We start from the raw sequence: 15,793 nt of genomic DNA, 5'->3' as shown, positions 1-15,793 counted from the left end.
TCAGGTCGACTGAATTTGACTACAAATTCGTCATAAGTTAGTCTTACCTCATCCTTTAAGATCATCACCAGATCAAAATTCGAAAATCGCAGATATCATAACATAATATAACAAAATTAAAAAAAGAATAACAAATTGAAAAAATACTGCAAATTTCCTCTTAAACGTGAAATATTACGACAGGTGAAGAACATTCGAAACTATAAAGCTGTGTTTACTTAAGCCAAACTCCCTCGCGACAGTTACTCCAGAGAAACTTACTCGATTCGAGTGAAATTTCGCACTAACCAAAACAGAGCGCGATTCAGCGCGAAATATTGCGCTACTGGTGTGAAACCTCAAGTGAGCTGCCTTCCGTCTCACCATACAAATAGAAAAGTTAAGTTCATTACTGATTTCCCTGCATGCATATTTTCTTTTATTTCGATTGAAATAATTTTTGTTTTTTGCACCTTGATAAGCTGCAAGCACTCTTCTTCCTTCGCGGAACTATGGGGACCACGTTTACACTAAGCAAATCTCTATAAGCGAAATCCCACACAAGGATGAGTACATGAGTATTACAATAAACACTATTCCCTCGCGAAATAATTTCGCGAGTGAATTGTAGGGGCCCATACCAGACAGTTACTCAAGAATGCGTACATGAGTACTACAATAAACACAATTCCCTCGCGAAACAATTTCGCGAGTAAATTGTATGGGCCCATACAAGACAGTTACTCAGGGATGAGTACATGAGTACCACAATAAGTATAATTAACTTGATTCAAAAAGGTCTGTTCATTGTTGAATCAAAATCATCTGATCTATACCTGAACATATTTCCTCTATTACGTATGTGTAATATTTTTCAATGACGACCTTTGTAATGTGAAGCAGAGTCTCGGATGATTTTTCGAAAAAATGTCATTATACAGGGTGGCCACTTTTTTAATGGGATTGTATTGGTAACTTTTAAACCATAAGAGTTAGAAGGTCGGTCAAATGGAGAAAAAGTTGCATGCATAGAAGCATTATCAAGCAGTTCAAACAAATCGAGATTATCAGGGCCCGTTATTGAGATATCATAAGAAAAGTAAATTTTGTCATTTTGATTTTTCTTTTTTTCCCACTTTATTTCAAATATTATCAAAAAATGTTACAGGAATTTTTTATTCGACAGTAAGTTATCTTTAATTTGACTTAATCAGATTGCGTATCCAACGTTTCGTACTCTCTGGGCCACCCTCAACCTCATTTTTTTCAATACGGATCTGCATATTTTATGACACTTTTCGGAATAACTTCTAACGCTAAATTCAACGATATATCATACAATGTCATTCAAAGTTGATTTTTGGGGGCCATCCTGTATAAGAACACGAAAGTCGTGAGAATAATATAGTAGTATATCCTGAAAGCGAAAATGATTATGGCGAACATTCATTATCAATCGGAGTTTATAAAATATTTCACCTATTTTCTTCTGAAAAATCAAGGGATATACTCAACAACACGTCTGATACAACAAAAACACTCCAAAACTTGGATTGAACTAGCAATATCAGAGATACTCATAACCTATAATTAATTGACAGATCATTTCTCCATCTTCTCCCCTTTATCTAAACTATTCTAAACCAAAATTTGAACTGAATTGAACTAGGACTGTACAACGTTTTTCTTCAAAATTGAAATGGTCTCAGCCTTGAACCTGTCTTCAGCTCGGACTGTACAACCGGCCGTTAATGATTTATCACTTTCCGGAACAATATCCGGCAACATTATTTTTGCGGAAGCAAAATGATCTATTAAACCACATTGCCAAGTTCACAGTATTCTCCTTCAAGAAATCAAATTACATTTCACAACTGACAATGCTTTCTTCTGGAGACTGATAAAACTCTAATATAAATCTATGTGAGCCATCTGGGTTATAGCTTAAATGATGGAAGGACCTCAATAAAGAGCTCAATTTCTTCGTCAAATCAAAGGACCAAAGTCTCACCCTCCTACAACATCCCAACCTAAAATTTTAATGACTATGAGAGAGGCCATTAGAGTCTAACGAAAGTTGAGGGCATTTTCGATATTTTCAACCCTTTTCGCGCAGTGTTAATGAGTTTTATATCTTAGGAGGAGATTCTTATTACATTTTAATTGAGATGATGTGTACCGATCGTATTGACGCAGACAATAGGAGCTTCGACCCTTTGTGAGGAAAGTTTTAATAGATACTTCTTTTAGTATTCATTATCAGTCAGGCTCAGCCGCGTTGATCAACCGAATTTGGATATTATGTTTTCCCGTTTGAACAGTTTATGTGAAAATGAATAAATAAGGTTTGGGGTTTTAATTATTTTCCGACGCCGTTTTCTTCGTTTCCCCGAAGTTCATCATCAGAAGGGAAACCTTATACACAAAGCACGCTCTTACTTTACAACTCAATGTTAGAAAGATGAAGGGGAAACTCAATATTTATTGTTACTTCTTAGATTTCGATATCCTCCTTCGACTCGAATTTGGCTGAACTTCGTTTATACAGGGTAACTTGAATATTTCTTATCCGACAATTCAATACCTATAAGTAAATTAGTTATCTTTTTGTGTTCTCGTTCCAGAACAGATCGCTCTATAATTTCGGCACAAAGTTTGTAATTCTCTAATTGGAGTGGTCTCAAAGGATGATGTTTCAGTCACTTATGACGAATTTATACTGAAATTCTATTTTGTTCGTACGTAAACATGATAACTCTCGATTGGATGGACCTTTTTGAATATTTCCTCAGAAAAAGTTCTTCGAAAAAAACTTTAACAGTTATCGAGGAAAAACTTGAACTAAGGAAAACCGCAATTTCTGAGTGGAGTAGTCTGTGACTTCGGTAAAACATATAAAGAAACTAAAATTCGATGTTTGGATAACTTAATTTTACATTTCATTAATTGTGATTGAAGTTTCGTAGGGATTGTTGAAAATCCATAAGCAATACATTTTTCAGTTACAAAAAGAATTGACGCACATTATAAAAATCTCAAATTTATTCTACAACTGAAGGTGTTCTCAATGATAATTATTTTCTATCAGTTATCCACTTTCAACGTTTTTCTTCAATACAGATGTTTTTTCCCAGCAGGAATAAAAAAAGATGAGATCATCAGATTTTGACTGTATTGGCTCCATTCTGAAAGCAGTTGTTCTCGATCAATTCTAGTGATCAATAGTTTTTCTTACGTTTGATTTTCTACACTCGGTCACTATGCAACGCGAAACACGCAATTTGACCCAAGAGGAATGTGCCCAAGCGGTAGTTTTGCGAGAAGAAGGGTGGACATACACAAAAATTGCAGAAAGGTTTGGAGTTTCCCATACAAGTGTGTCCAGAATGTTGCAGCGATTCAGGCAGACAGGTATTAATGTCCGAAGACCAGGACAGGGTAGACCACGGGTAACAACTGCCATTCAAGAACGTTACTTGAGAATTTCTTCGTTGAGACAACGGTTTGCAACCGCTCGCCTCCTTCAAAATCAACTTGAGCGAACCGTTGTCTCAACGAAGAAACTCTCAAGTAACGTTCTTGAATGGCAATTGTTTCCCGTGGTCTACCCTGTCCTGGTCTTCGGACATTAATACCTGTCTGCCTGAATCGCTGCAACATTCTGGACACACTTGTATGGGAAACTCCAAACCTTTCTGCAATTCTTGTGTATGTCCACCCTTCTTCTCGTAAAACAACCGCTTGGGCACATTCCTCTTGGGTCAAATTGCGTGTTTCGCGTTGCATAGCGATCGAGTGTAGAAAATCAAACGAAAGAAAAACTATTGATCACTGGAATTGATGGAGAACAACTGCTTCCACAATGTAGCCAATACATTCAAAATCTGATAATCTCATCTTTTTTTATTCCTGCTGGGAAAAAACATCTGTATTGAAGAAAAACGTTGAAAGTGGATAACATATGCATGCATAATTCTAATAAAAATAATTATCATTGAGAACACCTCCAGTTGTAGAATAAATTTGAGATTTTCATAATGTGCGTTAATTCTTTTGCGCAGTGTAATAAATTACAAGATCGGCAAATGACAGAGAACCAAGGAAGAAACTGGAAGAGGCCTATGTCCGACACTGGATGAGTAAAGGCTGAAGAAGTAAAAGAAAGATTATTACAATTCATGAAATGTCAAATTTAGTTATCGAAACATCGACATCTAGTTCAAAATTGTGCTATTCGTAATTTTAAGTAGCCCAAAAAAAGTTACTGCATCTTTTATTTTGGGGGTTTACCTTGTTTACGGCTTACCAGACGGACATTCTTGAAGTTGACCATGAATTATTCAACAGTCAGTCGAACTTTATCATTTGATAATCATATCCAGCTCAAAATTCAGAAATTAGTCCTGCTGATGGAATGAGCGATCTGTTCAGGGAACAAGCGCTCAAAACGCGAAAAGTTTTAGCATCATTTCACGAGGGGGAGAATGGTATGGAAATTGAAATTATGAAACATATACAGATAAATTCCTGACATTTCCCCTTCTAACATATTGTTTTAAGATTTCAAAGGATATATCAGGAAGATTCGATATAAATTCCTTGGAAACATATCGCATCTGACTTCCCTCCATTCCGGAACTGAAAGAACAAAATGAAGTTTAACTCGGAATACGAATTTCCTTTCATCTCTGAGATGATGTTCTTTGACGGGAGCTGGGGAAATATTAGCAAGATATTAGCGGAATATTGTCTTGTGATTCCTATCATTCTTTGAACATCTGACATATTTAGTATTCATTATTGATACCACTGGAATGAGATCAGTTTTCGATGATTTCTCTGAATATTCACAAATGAGAATTTATGCCTTTTTTCTGAAACGTTTGTTAGTTTGGGAATTAATCAGATGATGCTACACAATGAAATATCTCTGAGATATTTTGATATTTGAGATGTTTGAGAAAAAAAATGAAAAAAAGTGCAAATTGAATGCAAATGAAACTAAATCGTTCATGGTTAAAAAAAATATTCTTCCCGTGTGACATCGCAATGAGGTTAAAGTAATCGGCTTGTGGTAGATGTAAGTTACACACCGTCAGATATTGCTAATGTTCAGGAAGAAATTTGAAAAAAATCATAACTTCGGTAGAAGTTATGATAAGTCAAGTAGTAGTTTTTCAGAGTCAAGTGAATTAAAGTCGAATTTGTGGAAGAGAAAACCTATTCGCTGTAACGTTGTATTATATACCTACTCAACCTGTAACATAATATTGATTTTGACAAATCATTCAAAATGCAAGCCCTATTAAAATCTTTGTAAAGAAAATATATTCCAGAAAAATCTAAGGTTTTAGAATTCGAAGACATTGAAAAGTTTTTGAATTTTGAATCCCTCCATGTCAAGGTATGTATATTATCCTCGACATTATCACATCTTATCGTTTCATCTTATCTGAATTTTGGCAGGACATAATTTTTGAACAAAATTGCAGGTGAAATTAATTATCAGATATTCTGGTGCGTCGGTACATGCAGAAGAATCGAGTTGAGCAGTTCTAGCCCCCTAAAAATGGTGTCAAAGAAGTAGATTTTTATTTGTGAAAAGTTTATAATTGTTTTTCTTTCATAACATTTATTTTTTATTTGTACCAGTTCCCAATGAAAATATCGTTTTGACATTCGCCTATTCGATAATCTTAAGGTCAAAAATAATTCCAGCCTCCACAACTCAGACGTATTATTCATTTCTTTCTCAAAAACTATGGATTTTAGCAAAAAATTACAAGATACCTTATTTGTTGAGAAGTGCTCCGTCTATCCAAAATTAATTTTCTCATTGTAAAATATGAATATGAAAAAAACTAATTGCGAAAAAAATTGGAGGGTTGGTTTTTTTACCCTTTGGAATCATAGAGGAACACCACCAAACAAATTTTGAATGCCTTCTCGCCCGCATAAAATATCAGCTTAATTTCATCCTTGTGAATTTTTTGGTTTAAAAAAAAAATTTTAAACTTTTTCTCGGGCGCCATCTTCAGGGGGCTGTAACTAAGCAGGGGGGGCTCAAAAAAAAAGTTCATATGAAGTACCCACCCTATTTTTCCACAAGTAATGTCCCCCTCAATTTTTTCGCAACTATTCATATATGTAGACCCTGTACGGTTCTTTGGTCTCCAAGGGTGCAATTGGCAGTACTCTTCTCAAATTTTATAGGTACTCATGAAACAAGTTCTCAAGTTATGAATATCAACGCACTACAACAAACAATTCCGTACTTCAACCACCCAATTTAACACTTTCACCGTCATAAGTCATTTATAAAACTGCGAAACAGATCTTTCAACCCTTTGATTGATGATCACCGAAAAGCCCTTATGCGCACTCGAAAAGTATCCACCGACAACCGTCCGTCTGCTGAATCGATCAAATCGGCAAATTTCATCCTAATATAGAGTCAAGGCCCGGAACTGATGGCATATTACAGTCCCTTTGAAATTTAAATAAAATAAACATTCTTCTTGAGCAGGGGCAAACGTTAAGCCCCCGAATCTTGTTACGCCACCGCAGAATGGAGGCGGAGAAGGCGATATCGGAATAAATCGGTTGCCAATAGCGTCACACATTTGAATAGCAATTTAGCATGGGGAGTAAAATTCTAATCAGTTTTTATGACGGCATTTTTGTAATAACGCGCTGTCTGTATGCTCTTTCTGTGCCTGTTCATAGGGAAATGGCCCGGAGCTATTGACTTTCTTTCTCATTTAACATCTACCATCGGATTGGAGAATTAAAAATATTGCCGCTACGCTTCGTTATCGTCGGAAAAAAGTTCGTACTGCTGTCTCTGAGAGGCTCGAATACGAGATGAAATTAGGATTTTTAATTTGGTCTGGTCTTTTTCAGGCGATTATAAGTGTAAATGGCTCTTTTTGACAAATATTGATACATAGAATTAGGAAAGCACTGACGCGAAGCAACCAGTTATTATTGTTCTAGTAAATTCGATCCAAATATAGAATTTTCATTCAGACTTACCACTATGGAGGAGGTAAGATGTGTTATTTCAAATCTTAGTTCGAACGCATTGGACATTGATGGTATAATAATAATAATAATAATAATAATGTTTATTTCATATCTGCTAGAATGCTACAATTGTCGGTAAATGTTATTTTGCCAATCATAACGCATATAATCAATGTTTGCATCGAGGCTGGGTATTATCCGAGTGTCAGGAAGTGCTCTATTGTGAATCCTCTACCTAAGATTCCTCATCCTAAAGATTTATCCGATTTTAGACCGAAGTATATTAGCAGCCATGTCGAAGATTTTGGAGAAAGTACTTTTTTCTCAGATTTATGACTATGTTTTCGAGAGCGGAATCCTTACTGCTCATCAGTCGGGTTTAAGAAGGGGTTATAGAACTACCACTCTCCTTTTAAATGTAGCAGATGACATCCTGCGCTCTGTGGATAAGGGGCATGCTTCAATTCTTACCCTGTTAGATTTTGCAAAGGCGTCTGATACCCTAGACCAGTGTTTTTCAATCTGTGGGTCGCGACCCCTAAGGGGGTCGTGACGCCTCACTCGGGGGCTCGCCGGCTAAAAGAAAAAGTCGAGGGTCTTACACAATAAGAACGCAATTTTAGTGAGAAGGATGTGCTTATTTATTTTTCAGAAGTTTAACAAATTGTGGTGCTGTTTTTGATACGTTAATAATCTGATCATTTTCCAATTGCAGTCTATTTCTCTTTTTAGTTTTAATGTCTACCATTGAAGAAAATTTCAATTCACACAAGTATGAAGTGGCGAATGGCACTAATAAGTTAAGAGCTTCTTCTGCCAGCTCTGGATATTCATGTTTTTTTTATCCAAAATACGTCGACACTTTGCGAGTGAAATTCTATTTTAAGCATGCCATCAGCAGCTGAATCTAAAGGACATTCTTTCATTTTTGTGGTGACATCACCCAGATCTATTTATTTGTCCAAAAAAGGGTTTTAAATCCATCTACGCCCATTGTCAGCTTCAGAGTGCAAGTCTGGAAAGTATGTCAAAAGTTTCTCTTGTAAATTATGCAAGCTCAGTATCATGCAAAGAATATGAGCCGATAATGCAAAACTTTGGTCTGTTGCATTATTTTCAATTATCTTCTGAACACATGGAAAAGACTCGAACATTTTGTTTTGCAGAGAGGTTGACCACAAACGAAGTTTTGCGTGAAATGTTTTAACTTTATCTTTGGCTGTTAAAATATTTTCTTCTCTTCCTTGGAGGTTGTTGTTCAAATTGTTAAGGTGGCTAAAAAGATCTGCCAAAAATGCCAATTTCAAGAGCCAAATAGGGTCAGAAAAACGAGAAGCATATTCAGATTTTGCATCTTTCAAGAACATTAACAATTCAGCTCTCAGTTCCAGAACTCTTGTCAATACCTTTCGTTTGGATAGCCACCTGATCTCTGTGTGATAAAGGAGATTTTGATGAAGCGAGCCCATATCTTCACAAATGTTTCTGAATAGCCGGGTTTGCGAAGCTTTACCTTAGATAGAATTCACAATTTTTATGACCTCCGTGAGCATCATTTAAATCAGAAAATACTACCTCAGCATCTAGAGCCTGTCGATGAAGAAAACAGTGTGTCCAGGATATGTTTGCAATTATCGCTTTTAATCTTGCAATGAGTCCGCTATTTTTGCCAGTCATAGCTTTAGCGCCATCACTACTAAGAGCGATATATTTTTTCCAATCAATATGGAAGTCGCAAGTGCTTTCTAAAAACAAATCGTACAAACACTGGCCAGTAGTGTTTGCAGGAAGTGCTTTGCAAAATAAGATTTTTCTTTGGTTGTCTACGTCACAAGGGGGTCGCCAGAATATTTCAACCTGTAAAGGGGTCGCGAAGTCAAAAAGATTGAAAAACACTGTCCTAGACCATGAGTTGCTCTGTGCTAAATTAAGTTATTACGGTTTTGATTAATCTTCTTTGAGATTTTTTAGGTCTTATCTCTTTAGTAGATATCATTGCGTTAAATAACGTGATGCATTTTCGGAGTACTGTCTGATAACTTTGGGTGTTCCTCAAGGTTCTATTCTTGGTATTTTGCTATTCTTTGTGTATATTGTACTGATATGTATAAGGTTGTTAAGTTTGTTAACATCTATTTTTATTGCGATGACACTCAGGTTCATCTATCTTTCCTCCCCTCTGCCATTTCTATAGCGGTCGGACGGTTAAGAATAAATGTCAAAAAATTTTTTCATATACCCTTCTTTCCGAGAACGTTTCATGCGGAGGTTGACTGGTTGAGGTTATGATATGAGTTGTGAAGATTCCATCCTCCTCCTGCTGTAGGAAACTTGGTATATTTTTCGATTGTCGACTGAGATTTAGGGAGCATGTCTCGATGCTGTTGAGAATTTTTTTTCTGACACTATGTTATTTGTATCGCCAGAAACAGTTTTTAGATTTCCATTACCGTGAGTATCTCTGCAAAACTCTTGTGCTGTCCAAGCTGAGCTATGGATTGACACTTTTTTATCCTTGCCTAGATTCCATCGAGAGATATAGGTTGCAAAAAGTGCAGAATTCGTGCTGCCGCTACGTTTTAGGTTTGAGAAAATACGATAGGAGGATCAGTGATGGAATAAATGGGTCAGCGTGGCTAAGGTTCGAAAATATTTTTCGGCTTCAGATGAGTATTACTGTATATCGAATTTTGAATACTGGTATTCCTCCTTATTTGAAAGCCAGGTTGGTCTACAGACGAGATGTTCACCGTATTGCTTTAAGGCATGGGCAGAGGCTCATGCTGCCTCGATTTGGTTCAGCCATATTTCAGCGCTTTTTCACCTTTAATGCGGTGAAATTGCATACTGAGATGCTCATTGGATGTGGGGAATCTTCTTTGAACTCATTGAGAAAAGAATTGAAAAATGTTTTATTTTTGAGCCAGTTACAGATTTTGTAGATAAGTTTCATTTTTTGTGATATTCATGATGCATATTATTTATGTTGTACTTCCTTTCTTTAATTTTAATTTTTGTTTTTTTCTTGTATTTTGTTGGGGGTTGAGTGGAGTAGCCTTGGCTAGACTTCGCCCCTAGAATTTGCCAAATAAAGACACTATTATTATTATTATTAAGTTAGAAGCTTTTGGGCGCTCTGTCATTCATGCTCCCATTGCGCCCTTGAAGAGCATATAACTGTATATAGCTTAATAGATATGTGATTCATTGTTTAATGTATGAAATATCGCTAAAAACGTCATGTCAGTGCTTTCCTGTTTTTTTTTTATATTAGGTGTGCAACTAACCATGTTCAATGTCACTTAGCTTCAATTTATGAAAAACCGAAGATTTCTGTTTTGGGAACTACCCAACGCATGGCAACCAAATATCTCCAGGGCGAGGTAAGCTGTCTGGATGAATGGTGCAGTAAATGGCTCATCAAGAAAAGAGCGCTGCTCTTCTCTTGCCACAGAGATTGGTCAAACTGTTCGACCATGTCCAAATATACGGATTTGGTATCTCCTGAGAATCCCAAGTCAAATACTTGGGAGTTATCTTAGGAAGATAAACTCTCCTTCAACCAGCATCTGGACCATGTCTAGCCAAAGGGTAAAATGGTACTTGCTAAATTGTTTTCGCTGCTCTCTCGTCACAGCAACATGTCCATCAGAATAAGCTAATAAGGGATTTAAATTTTTCACATTAATTCAAGAACAAAAAATTTACTAAGAAATGTGAATATTTTCTAATCATTCACATACACTCAAATTTAAAACTCTTTTTAAAATCCTTGGATGTAGTGTGAACTAATTTTCAGTTAATATCAGTTTCGTTGATCAAATATCCCAAATATTGAATTTCGAGGAATACCATTCATAAACCTTAATATTCTTCATGTATATCTGTCATTGAGCACATAATTCAACATAGTTTAAACATATAATTTGAAGCTACCATGAAAATAATTCAGTTTTGTATGAGGGTCATGTTCCATATTTTCAATTATACGATCTTTATCGCTTATTTCAATTGCACCTAAATTTTTATGGCTGTCAGTTTCTCGAGTTAACCTCTCAAATTGATCTACTTATAAGAGAATAATGTTCAATTTGGGAATGTCGTAAGTGAATTTAATGAAAGACTACGTTACATTTTCATCACATAGTATGTATGTACGTACCTTAACCATTATCCCAAAGATCATTACTTAAATTCCAAATTAAAAGGAAAGGTGTGTGTATGAGTGTAAATGCATCGAGTGTTCAATTTCATAAAATAGATGATTATAATTCCTCATTTTTAATAAAAATAATGAATGTTTCATTAGAATTGATAGTGACTCTAATGACTTGGTAATTTCACACGAGACACTGACTTGGAAACTGTTCAGTATGTCAGAGTAATTGAGTTATTTAGTATGAATAACACGTATCTACCTCGTATTTGTGTGGCATTACCATTCCTTTACGTCTTCATTTCCTGGTGTAATTATATGTTCTAAAAAATGAAACACCTATTGTGGGATATAATTAGTGTTGTTCTTCTTTTATATTATAGGTTGAAACCTATATATTTAATTTCTCAGTAGAATTGGTTAGCCACATTTATATCTCAAAACGTTTAGATTCCAAGTTTTTGATTCGAATTGAAGATAAGTAGCTTTGAAAATGTTCAATTCAAGTGTGAATATGGATGATTTTCATATACAAATGGAGTTGGTAATAGAATAGTTGAAACATTCATTTCAATATTTGAATTATTCACACTAATTTCAGAAGTTACTCTCGATAAAGTTTTCAATGAGAGGGCATTATTTTCCACATATAAATTGAGTTGTTTTCTTCACATCAAGCTAGGTAGCAAATCAAACGAGTAAAACTTTTTAAACTTTGAAATTCCGGAAGGAAAATAACTGCAATAACGGATCAATAAGAGACAAAAGGAAGGTAAACACGATGAAACAACGATACTAATCGAAATATGAAGAACTGAACTCTTTAATGGAAACATCTAGAAGCTTGAAATTTTCAGGCTAGATGCGTATCTCGAATACCGCATTTAAGTTGGATCCCATAAATATGGCCGTTCGAAATGTTGTCTTCATGATAATTCAAAAACCATACCAAGCGATATCAGAATTTAGATATAAAATGAGAATTTCAATCTTCGTATGAAATTTCATGTTGACCTCTTCACCAAAACCAGAAGAAAATTGGGAAGAGGATTCTCCATATTTCAGTTTCGCATGATAAAATAGAAGAAAAATCGAGCTTTGTCCAAATTTTCTGTTGATTCGCCGTCGACGTGGAAGTATGGCCGGAATATCCCCTGCGCTTGAGATTATCGCAATTAATCCATTTTTCGTCTCCCGTCACAATGCTATGCAGATATCCTTTCCGTCTTTGCCTTGCAAACAGCTGTTCACAAGCAAACCAACGCCGTTCAACATCTCTCGGCTTCAACTCGTACGGCACCCAATTCCCTTGTTTCTGAATCATTACCGACTTTCAAGCGTTTTGAAATGGCTTGTTGTGTCACTTCCGATTATCTTGCCAATTTTTGTTGAGTTTAACACGAGTCTTGATCAAGTGAAGCCTCCAATTCTGCATCTTCGAAATCCTTCTCTCCTCTACCTCCATGCTGGCCTTCGACGTCAAAATCACCGTTCTTATAGTGTTGAAACCACTCTCGGCACGTTCTCTCAGTAATAGCTATCTCACCATAGGTATTTCAGAGCATTCGATAAACCTCAGCCGTAGATTTCTTCGTATTATATCACAAAATTAAAACCTCTCGCAAATGACGAGAATTTTATGATGCAAACATAAATCGACTAATATTTCGATGGTGTTATGTTTACAATCACCTAAGCTTATTGTATGACATCTACGATCTTTTTATTTCGACTACAACTCACCGCTACAGCCTTCTATTGCAAAACGGCGGAAGCAAAGCTGTACACCAATAATTCTAGGTGTCATTTTAATTTCAATGAATCTCCTCAGGTGTGTTTCACAATTGATTTGTCACTTGAATTTTCCCAGTTTAAAATTATAATAATAATAATAAATCTTTATTGGTCCATTTAGACATATTACATGTATAGGGAAAATCAACATTCTAGTATAATCAAAACAGAATAAATAGGTCAACTTATACAAAATAGATTCATAATACCTTAACAGAGATACAGAAGCTGATTATACACTTAGGATAACAAATTAAAATACAAATATTTATAACTATGATAAATATCATACTAGTGAAAAAAACAGACAAAATAAATATGAAACTTCAAAAGGAGTGATTTGACTCTACTCCTGAAATCCCCTAGACACAAGCTTTTATATTTGGAAGGCAAATGATTATAAAGAAAGAGACCTTGATATGAGACAGATTACTCTAATTTACTAGTTTTGTGTAAGGGAACACAAAGCATATCTGAGTGACTAGTATTATAGTTGGGAAACCTTGAATTTCTGTCAATCAAGAGGTTGTAAGTTTTCATATATATCAAGAACTAGAGTATATGAATACTAGGGAAGGTGAGATCCTGTGGGTCACAAAAAAAGATTTGTAAGACTCTCTATGGGGTATGCTGAACATAGTGAGCATTACCCTCTTTTGTGCAATGAACACTCTCTCGCTGTGCACAGAGTAACCAAAAAATATCACATTATATGAAAGGTGACAGTATACGAGGCCGTTATACACTTAAAATATTGCTGACTGTGGCATAGATTGTTTTAGGCGCGAAATAACATAAGGGAACTATTCACCCTTCTACAGAGAGCATCTTTCTGCTGCTCCCATCTCAGATGACGAAAATTCCCAAAAACTTTGTGCAGTCCACTGATTGGATGTTGAAGCCCTCAAACTGAAAACTCAACACACCATCATGGGAACTCTAAATCTTGAAATGGATACATTTAGTTTTTTCTATATTAATCATCAGTGTATTTTTCCTACACCATTCCACAAACACCAGAAAGAGAAGCTCAGCTGGAACCAGCAGATACTACAATAGACGTATCGTCACCAAAAATTTTCAAAATCTTGGATGGAATTTACTCAGGTAAGTCATTTATACATAATATGAACAACAACGGGCCAAGGAAGGACCTCTGAGGTACACTAATACCTACACCGTGAGTATCCGAATAAACATCATCATCAATTTTGACCCTTATTTCTCTCAGCTGTAAATAATCAGACAGTCATTCCAAAGAAATACCTCTTTAGCCCAAATTGGACAGTTGACTACACAAAAATTTGAAATCAAAACAGTCAAATGCCCTGGAGATATCAAAGAATATAGCATTAGTATTAGAAAAGACAATAAAACTGACTCTTCTCATCAAATGGATTCGAATTCTATCTCTTCATTTGTTTACGGAAGAATTTCCTTTTCCTTATAATTCGATATTCCGGAAGAAACAGCGAAGTATTTTCAATTCAATGAAGAGAAAATCTCATCCCGACCGAAATTCATCGAAGTTCCTCGCTAAGAATAAATCATCAGTCGAATCCATTATGTTCCTGAATTAACGTCATCTTGAAAAGAATTAAACGAATGGAATTAATTATAAGATTGATGGATTTCTGAAATCTTTGCCGTCATTCAATAGTGCGCTTTGCGGAGCCTCAGACCTAATCGCCCAAATTTATTCAAACTCGATTCAGTTTTAATCTTATAATCGATAAATATAGCATTAAAGAGACGAATGAAATAGTATAGGCCAATATAATGTTACCTTATTCGAGAATTTGCATTTTAAGTGCGTCCCGGACTTATTTGATGCACGAAATTGTTCTCTGGTTCGGTGTTTTTTTGCTGTTTTCATTGTATCTGCCGAGTCGATATTGCAGCGTCGTGCTACGGAGTTGTATTCGACGCCCTCCATTAGGAATCTTCAAAGCACCAGGTAGATAATGAATTTTGTACATCAAAAGAGATTACGCTCTTGGTAGAAGAAATGTTACTTTGGTAGTAATACAAATTTCGAGTTGTGATATTGATGATGATAATAATATCAATTTATTTACACAATTGCAACAGTAGGTAACAAAAAAATGGTCAAAAATCTCCACATAGAAAGGGGTGTTTTTTTAGAGCTATAGAACTTCAAATTGCAATAAAACAACGATGGATTATTCGATTTTTATTTATCCGCAAGATAATCTTGTGGCATTACATTTTAAATATGATTTCTGGCATATGACCGCCACGGCTGGCTCGGATGTAGTCCAATCTGGACGTCCAATTTTCGATGACTTTTTCTAACATTTGTGGCCGTATATCGGCAATAACACGGCGAATGTTGTCTTCCGAATGGTCAAGGGTTTGTGGTTTATCCGCATAGACCAATGACTTCACATAGCCCCACGGAAAGTAGTCTAGCGGTGTTAAATCACAAGATCTTGGAGGCCAATTCACAGGTCCAAAACGTGAAATTAGGAGGTCACCAAACGTGTCTTTCAATAAATCGAATGTGGCACAAGCTGTGTGACATGTTGCGCCGTCTTGTTGGAACCACAGCTCCTGGATATCATGGTTGTTCAATTCAGGAATGAAAAAATTAGTAATCATGGCTCTATACTGATCACTATTGACTGTAACGTTCTGGCCATCATCGTTTTTGAAGAAGTACAGACCAATGATTCCACCAGCCCATAAAGCGCACCAAACATTCAGTTTTTCTGGATGTAACGGTGTTTCGAGATACACTTGAGGATTAGCTTCACTTCAAATGCGGCAGTTTTGTTTGTTGACGTAGCCATTCAACCAGAAGTGCGCTTCATCGCT

Source organism: Harmonia axyridis, chromosome 7, assembly GCF_914767665.1.
Source record: "Harmonia axyridis chromosome 7, icHarAxyr1.1, whole genome shotgun sequence".
Classification (NCBI taxonomy): Eukaryota; Metazoa; Arthropoda; class Insecta; order Coleoptera; family Coccinellidae; genus Harmonia; species Harmonia axyridis.
This window is presented reverse-complemented; position numbering follows the sequence as displayed.